The sequence below is a fragment of the Panthera pardus genome, unplaced genomic scaffold (assembly GCF_024362965.1).
Source record: "Panthera pardus isolate Hobbes unplaced genomic scaffold, ASM2436296v1 HiC_scaffold_2, whole genome shotgun sequence".
Classification (NCBI taxonomy): Eukaryota; Metazoa; Chordata; class Mammalia; order Carnivora; family Felidae; genus Panthera; species Panthera pardus.
The window spans coordinates 50764425-50772477 of NW_026526765.1; positions in this window are offsets into that span (position 1 = coordinate 50764425).

Below are 8053 nucleotides of genomic sequence, written 5' to 3' on the forward strand. Positions count from 1 at the left end.
CCCTGGGTTCCCACCCAGAGTGATTTCGTAGGTCTGGGGTAAAGTTCTAAGAATCTTTATTTTAATGAGGATTTTAGGAGATTCTGATATGGGAAGCCCATGATTTGGCATATGGTAACCATACTTTTCTCTGGTATTTCAAAGGCAAACTTGAGATTCCCCCACTCAAACAACCATATATTCTGAACTGACAATGATCTGAATTTGTGAGCTAGGGGTAAGATATAAATATTGTACTTATGGGGCACCTAGGTGATGCATTCGGTTGAGTGTCTGAGTCTTGATTTCAGTTCAGGTCACGATCTCACCGTTGTGAGATCGAACCCCGTGTTGGGTTCTGTGCTGACAGCCCAGAGCCTGCTTGGGATATTCTCTCTCTCTCTCTCTCTCTCTCTCTCTCTCTCTCTCTTTCTCCCCTTCTGCCCACCCCCGCTTGCACTTTATCTCTAAATAAATAAATAAATAAATAAAAACATGTAAACATTGTGTGTATGCATACAATGGAATCATGAGTTATCATGTCCCTGCTTGCTTCCTCTTTCTCAACACCTCACTGAGGCCTCAAAATCTTAGTTAATAAAAATACTTCAGCCAACACACACATATATACAACATTCACACACACACATGCAATGTCTTTCTTTTTCCTTCTATTTCCTTCTTGTGCATATGCACATCCATCTGGGTGTGCAGGTGTGTGCACACACATGCCCTCTATGAATCTTTGCCAACACTGCCTAGGTTCAGGTCCTCAGCAACTTTCAATCAAACTATTAGTTTCCTGATCAAGTAACAGTTTCTGAATTGCTCACTTTGCCAGTCCAGTCAATACAAGCTGTAGTCCATCCTCCAAATTGCTGTTGGAGGTATCTTTCTTAAACAAATCTGATTCCTTCAAGCTCCTACTTTGTGAGAAAACCCTCTATTTGGTTCCTCAGTGCCTGTTGAGAAAAGTCCATACCCCTCGTCATGACATTCAATGACTGCTATAGAGGGACACCGATCTTCTTTGTGATCAAGGCTTCTTCCATTCCTGATACCAATTCACTCCTGCCCATCCACTCTTACCCATCTACTCCAGCCCAATCACACCTGCTTATTCACACCTGCCCCTTCACATCTGCTCAGTCACCTCTGCCCCTCTACACTGTCTATCAACACCTGTCCACACACATTCACCCATGTACACTTATCTATTCACCTGTCCATTAACTCCCATAAATACACAACTCCATGTCTTGGCCTGAAATTTATTCATTCCTATAAGTGCCTGGTTAGCTTTTACTCAGATACGGCTCAGATGTTCCCTTCACTCTAAAGTCTCCTTCAGCTCTAGAGGTAGAGCATGATATTTTCCTCCTAGCAATTCACACATATCAAACTAGCACTTTGCACATATCTTTACTGAAACATTTACCATGTTGCATTGTGATTATTTGTTCCTTTCTCACCAATCCCCACTTCCTAAATCAAATTGTGAAACTATTCATCTTTATCCATAGTGCTTAGCTCAAATCCAGGCTTAAATTAAGCCCTTGATAAATGTATTGAGGAACTTTCCTCCCTGTTGCCTTGCTGTCAGGCTTTCAGTGACTGAGTTCTCGAGGTTGATCATCGTGCCTATCTGTGGCAGCCCATCTTCCATCTCCAATTTGTTGGAGCCTAGGAAAACAGATTGCTGAGCTTCTTAGAATTTGGGGGAAAACAAGGGTCAGTGGGTTCCTAGAGGGCACCGGAGTGACTGCCTCTGAGTAAAGTGCTTCAGCTTTCGTGCTCCCTCTGAGTAAAGTGCTTGAGCTTTCCTGCCACCTCATATCTTGCTTCCTTCTGGGTTCTCAGTTGTGTTGTGGTAGTTTAGGCTCTTGCATACCAATCTTTAGACAATCAGGAATTGTACATTATGCACACACCAAGTAGAAACACATTTTTCCTTGTCTTCATTCCCAAAAATTAAAATAGAGAACAGTGCAGATGAAAGGCCATGAAAACTCACAGTAGGTGGTGTCCTTAACTTAGAGTCCAAACATGGACTTCAGAACCCATGAATCCTTGCTATGCTATATATGACATATGTGCATATGCATGTGGATTCTTCTAGGGGTAAGTTTTATAAGCTTTATAAGATTCCCAAAAGGACCTGAGACCTATGGAGTTAAGACCTACAAACTTAGAATATATTTTTGGGTCTTTCTTTTTTCACACCTGTGTTTAAAATTAGCACATGAATCTTAAAAGGCCATGGGAATGTGAATTATCCCAATACTAGATGTGGGCTCCCTTGTCCTCCAATCTTTTCAAGCATCTCCAAACTTGCTTCTTTCACCTACTATTTTATCCTCCGAGCCAGGAGAAAGCAAGGCGGTATCGTTTCTAATGAGTCTTGTAAATAAACCTGACTTCCGCTGTATTGGATCACTGTAAAGCAATTCCCTGAAGCCCAAGGGATTAAATAATAGAGGAAAATACTCTCCACTAAACCATGCAGATGGTAGAAAATATTCTTGCTACGGTAATTTACACAGATTACTCCATGACAAATTGGTTGTTTGAGCCAATCATGTTGATCAGTAAAACACTGTTCAGGTTTTCTCCTGAGTTGAGAAATATTGCAAATGCATTGTGAGGCCCGGGGTCTTTGTTACTGACTCACCAGCATGCAAATGCACTTTTAAAAATGCTCAGTGGTCTTAAAGCCAGAGCAAGCGTGTTCTGCTTACCAAACAGTTGTTTTCAGTCTTCAACATAGAAACTGCCAGGATCCATTTAACATTCTTTGAGCGGAGCTGCCACCAGGGTCACTTGGAAAAAGGACATGAGCTACCACATGGTGGTGGATGACCTTGGTGGTTTCATCTCTCCTCCATCTTCCACTGTCCCCAGTCTGTTCTTCCTCATGTATTTCCATCTCACTGCATGATGTCCATCCACCCACTTGACCAAAGAAGAAACTATGGACACCATCTTGACTCCTCTCTCTTCTCATTGCCACTCCTAAGTCCTGTTGAGTTTACCAACTCTCTTTTCATATCTCCTCAGTTCCTTTGGCTCAGATCACCGAAATCTCTTGTCTGGATGGTAGCAGGGGCTTGCTAACTGGCCTCCCTCCCTCCAGCCTGTAACACTTTCTGAAAAACTAGTGCCTGTGTCCATTCCAGGTATCTAGATGTCATGTGCCCATCTCCCTAGTGGTGGGGGTGGATAGTATTTCACATGTCTGTCCATTTAACCCAAGCCTGCATTTCATAATCCACCTTGGGATAGAATCTTGGGATAGAATTCTCTGCTGCAAATTATGGGCCTTTGGAACCAAGTTGAGACTATGCTCTCAGGATTCAGTCACTTGTTTCTGTGACGGCAAGAGGTTTAAAGACTCAATTTAAGAAAGGCCTTCTTTGGTAGCAATAGTTTCTTGATTGACTATTCCCAGTCTTCCCCCCACCCCCAGGAGAACTCTTCTTTCCTTTTTGGAGGTCCTGGTGAGACTGTCAGTGAGGGTGTCCCAGTCTCACCATAGAAATTATCTGTGACCCAGACTGGCCAGTCCATGTGCTTCCGACTTCCTGGACCACAGAGACTGGCTCATGTCTGGGCATGGAACCAGGCCAGGCCAATTAGAGTCTCTGGGATTGGTATTTGAACACAGAAAAAGAGAAATCCTCTTTCCTTTGAGGATGCTAACCTGGGAGGATGTAGGTGTGTGGCTGCTGGTAACCATTATGCCATTGGTGAGATCTTATCTGCAAAATGTAGTCAATCAAGACAAGTGATGATGGTGGTGGCAATGGTGGTGGTAGTGAAGGTGGTGACAATATTTATCAAGCGCTACCCATATGCCACCATCTGTGCTAAATACTTTACATGTATTAACTCATTTAATCATTATAGACCTTATACTTATGATTGTTTTTATCATGATTGCAATTATTATTGCTATTATTATCCTTATTTTACAGATGAGAAAACTGACACTGAGGGCTTAAATCACTCAAGGTTTAAAAAGCTATTAAGCGGGGCAACCTGGCTCCTGAGCCCATGCTCTCAACCATTTTACTTTGCTGCCTCTAGCAGTATTGACCAAAGAGGAGAACAGGGAGGGATACATCAGCCCCAGGACAGTGTGGAGCCCCTGGATCCAGCCATGTCTGAACCCAGGGCTCCTGGATTCTCAGCAGTAACCTAATATATTTCCTTCTTTTCTTTCTTTCTTTCTTTCTTTCTTTCTTTCTTTCTTTACTTAATCCAGTTTGAGTTGGATTCCTATCCCTTGCAACTTACCTAAAATCCTCTGCTTTCCATCATCTCTCATTTCATCTCTTGTCTTACTACTTATCTTATGGAATAATAATTTTTTTAAAATATTAGAACATTGTAAAAATTTGAAGAATATAAAAAGACATCATGAAGATATCTTTAAAGGAGAAGCTATCTTCAGCACTCTCAACAATAGCCAAATTATGGAAAGAGCCTAAATGTCCATCAACTGATGAATGGATAAAGAAATTGTGGTTTATATACACAATGGAGTACTACATGGCAATGAGAAAGAACGAAATATGGCCCTTTGTAGCAACGTGGATGGAACTGGAGAGTGTGATGCTAAGTGAAATAAGCCATACAGAGAAAGACAGATACCATATGTTTTCACTCTTATGTGGATCCTGAGAAACTTAACAGAAACCCATGGAGGAGGGGAAGGAAAAAAAAAAAAAAGAGGTTAGAGTGGGAGAGAGCCAAAGCATAAGAGACTGTTAAAAACTGAGAACAAACTGAGGGTTGATGGGGGGTGGGTGATGGGTATTGAGGAGGGCACATTTTGGGATAAGCACTGGGTGTTGTATGGAAACCAATTTGACAATAAATTTCATATATTGAAAAAAAAAAAGGAGAAGCTATCTTAAATCATAAAATTTTTGAGATGAGAAGCTTATCATAAAATTTGCATGTGATACAACCAATTCAAGAGAATTACTATCTTTGTTTTCTTCCAGTCTTTTTTTCTAAACATTTGCATATACTCATATGCACAGAGAAGGTCATATATATGTTTCTTCTCTTTCTTTTTTCACTTAACACTATATCACGTGCATTCTCCCTTGTGAAATATTTTCAAAAGCATGATTTTAATGGTATCTTAATTTGCATGTATGCATGAGTGTATCTTTCCGCCAACTTATATAAGCTTCCTAGTGCTTGACTTCATTCCTGCTCTAACCTTCTGCTCTGGAACAGGAAGGATACCAAAGACTGTGAGGACAGCCTTGGCTTCTGCTTGTGTTTCTTGGCCTGTGTCTTAGTGTTCAGGGCCCTGGTGACCAGCCCTAGAACCCACATCAGCCCTCGCTACAGCTCAGCCTCCCAGCCAAGGAAGGTGACTGTCAGAGATGTCAGAGGCAGAGGCCATTTGCTGCTACTCATCCCTCTGCCCACGAGCAGAAGCCAGGAAGACTCTGCAGTCAGTGGGCTGGGAATAAGATATGCACACGGAAAGGTCCAAGCTTCTGTCACAGATCAGCAAACAAAAAGCCAGGATGGCTCAGCAGCTCCAGGCATGATTTATTCTAAGGCATGCAGAGTTACCAGTTAGCACAGTAAGAAACCTCTTGTTCCTGCCTTTTTAGCTCCACACATCAATAACAATTTGCTTGGCAAAGCCCCAGGTGCTGGATCTAAATATGCAAACCGCCAGGGGGAAACACGAGGATAACGTGGAGAAATTAGATTTAAAATATCAAATAAACTCTTTTCGCTGTATCCCTCCCAGTTAATGCTGTATAAAGGCTCATATCGTTTATGAAGCATTAAATGCCACATAAATGACTAGTTATTGATGTGTGGATGAGAGAAAATGAATGGAAAGAGTAAAAATAGCACAACTATGTATGATGCAGATGTCAGTCTCCTATCTGATAAATTTCTGGATGTGACTCCAAGCTATGAGCAGGAGTGATTAAGAAGGTAGGCTTCAAGTGCTCCAAAAGGCACCTAAGGAAAAGGCTAGAGACAGAAGGGGCCCTGGGTAGTCTATAGCCAAGGAGAATATGAAGCCAGGGTTCAAAACAGGGCAGTCATTCCAAGTCAAGTTAAAGCACAAAAGCAGACACATCCACCCATCCATCCATTCACGCATATTTCACTATCAATTATACTACAGCCTTTACAACTATTCATTACTCAATTTTGGACTTACTATTAATTATTATTATTTACTGAGGGCTAACTTTCTGTTTGGTGTTGCAAAAAATGCTTTGCTTCAATCACCTCATGTAATCCTCATAACCATCCTTTGAACGGAGTGTTTTTATCTCTACCTATTGATGAGAAAATTGTATACCAGAGATTTTTAGCGACCTATGGAAGGTCCGGCAGAGAGCGTGTGTCAGACCCACAGACCCATCGATGCAGCCATTCTCTCCTCGGTATCATAGCTGTTGAGTTCGTACCACGTACCAAGCTTTGGGTTAGGCATCAGGGCTGCAAAGGAACCTTAGACATGGCCCCTACAACACTACTGCTGAGGTAGTTGAGAGTGAACTCGACTGGAGGAGATTTTGGGGTCAGAAGGCTGGTAGTTCCAGAGGTTGTCACCGGAACACCTAAAAAGCAGTGTTCAGAGAATCATGGTGACCTCAGGAAGAGATACTTAACTCTGCTTGGGTGGATGGGGGTAACTCAACCCGGATCTTGAAGAATGAGGCAAGGAAGTAGGAAACATACCCTGGGAAGGGTGGAAGCACAAGCAAAGACAACAACAATAAAAAAATAATTAGAACGTTGTAGAAATTTAGAAAATGCAAAAAATCGAAAACAGCATAAAGAAAATAAAATTCCCCGGAGAGACATGAGGAGTTTGGCTGTAGAAAGCGATTCAGAGGCCACACCGCAGAAGTGAGAGGATTTGGGGACCAAGGCATCTCAGCTGTACATGTTTACATACAATGTATTGCAGCCAAAAGCCTGAAGGTACAAATGGAGCGGTGCCACTGCAGAGTTGACCACTAGACAGTGGGCCCTCCCTGTCATCCCCTGCCTGGAGTCTCCACCCCTCACTCCACCCCAGTCTCATTACACTGGGTCTTTTTGTTTGCTTCGCTTTTTTTATAACACTTATCACTGAAATATTATAAGAAATTATTTGCTTCTTTACCAGTTCGTTGCCTCTCTTCTCGCTAGAACATAAACCCCAGAAGGGCAGAGATTGTGCCCATTTTATTCTCTGCTCTTTCCTCAGTATGTAGAATAAGGTCTGGCATATGGTAGACCCTCTTTATTTGTTGAATAAATAAATGAAACCAAGAGGGAAAAAGAGGAAGATCCCGCAGCTAGTGAGTGGCAGGAACAGTGGAAGTCACGTTACAGACCAGGGTCCTACTCTCACCTGGGACTCGGGATTTCTCCCTCATCACTTTTAAGTGGTTTGGAGTCAAAATCACTTCCATTTCCTTGATTGGATTATGAAACCTAAGAAGTCGCCCCAGGCCTGCTATCCGAATGCTTCCTTCCACCTAACTTCAAAGGCTGGCAGGCAAATAGCTTGCTCTTGGCCAACATTTCCCCCTCCCGTGCCCATGGCAGACATCGCAAATCAATCATAGCAATTTTTCTCATAGCCTTAGAATCCTTGTCAATACCGTACTCCAGACAGACACTGCTAATCGATAGCAGGTGGCACTAGAGATGACACTTATTCTTCATTCTGAGCATGGACAAAACTAAACAGATGTGAGAAGGAGTAATATAAGTAAATGTAAGGAGGAAGGGACAAATCTATATTCCAAGAAAATATTGTAAGCTTCATGTCTTCAGACTTTCCCAACAATGACAAATAGAACAGTTCCAAGGCAATATAATATAGTGATTATGAACATGAGCTCTGATGTCAAGCTGGCTGGGATGCAGTCCTAGTTTTATGGTTTCCTAGCTGTGTAGTTGTGAACACGTTACTTCACCTCTCTGAGCCACAGGGTCCTCTTCTGTAGAATAAATAACCATATCTAAATCATCAGATTGCTACGGAGAAAACAATAAAGTCATCCGTGTGCCTGGTCCAGTGCCT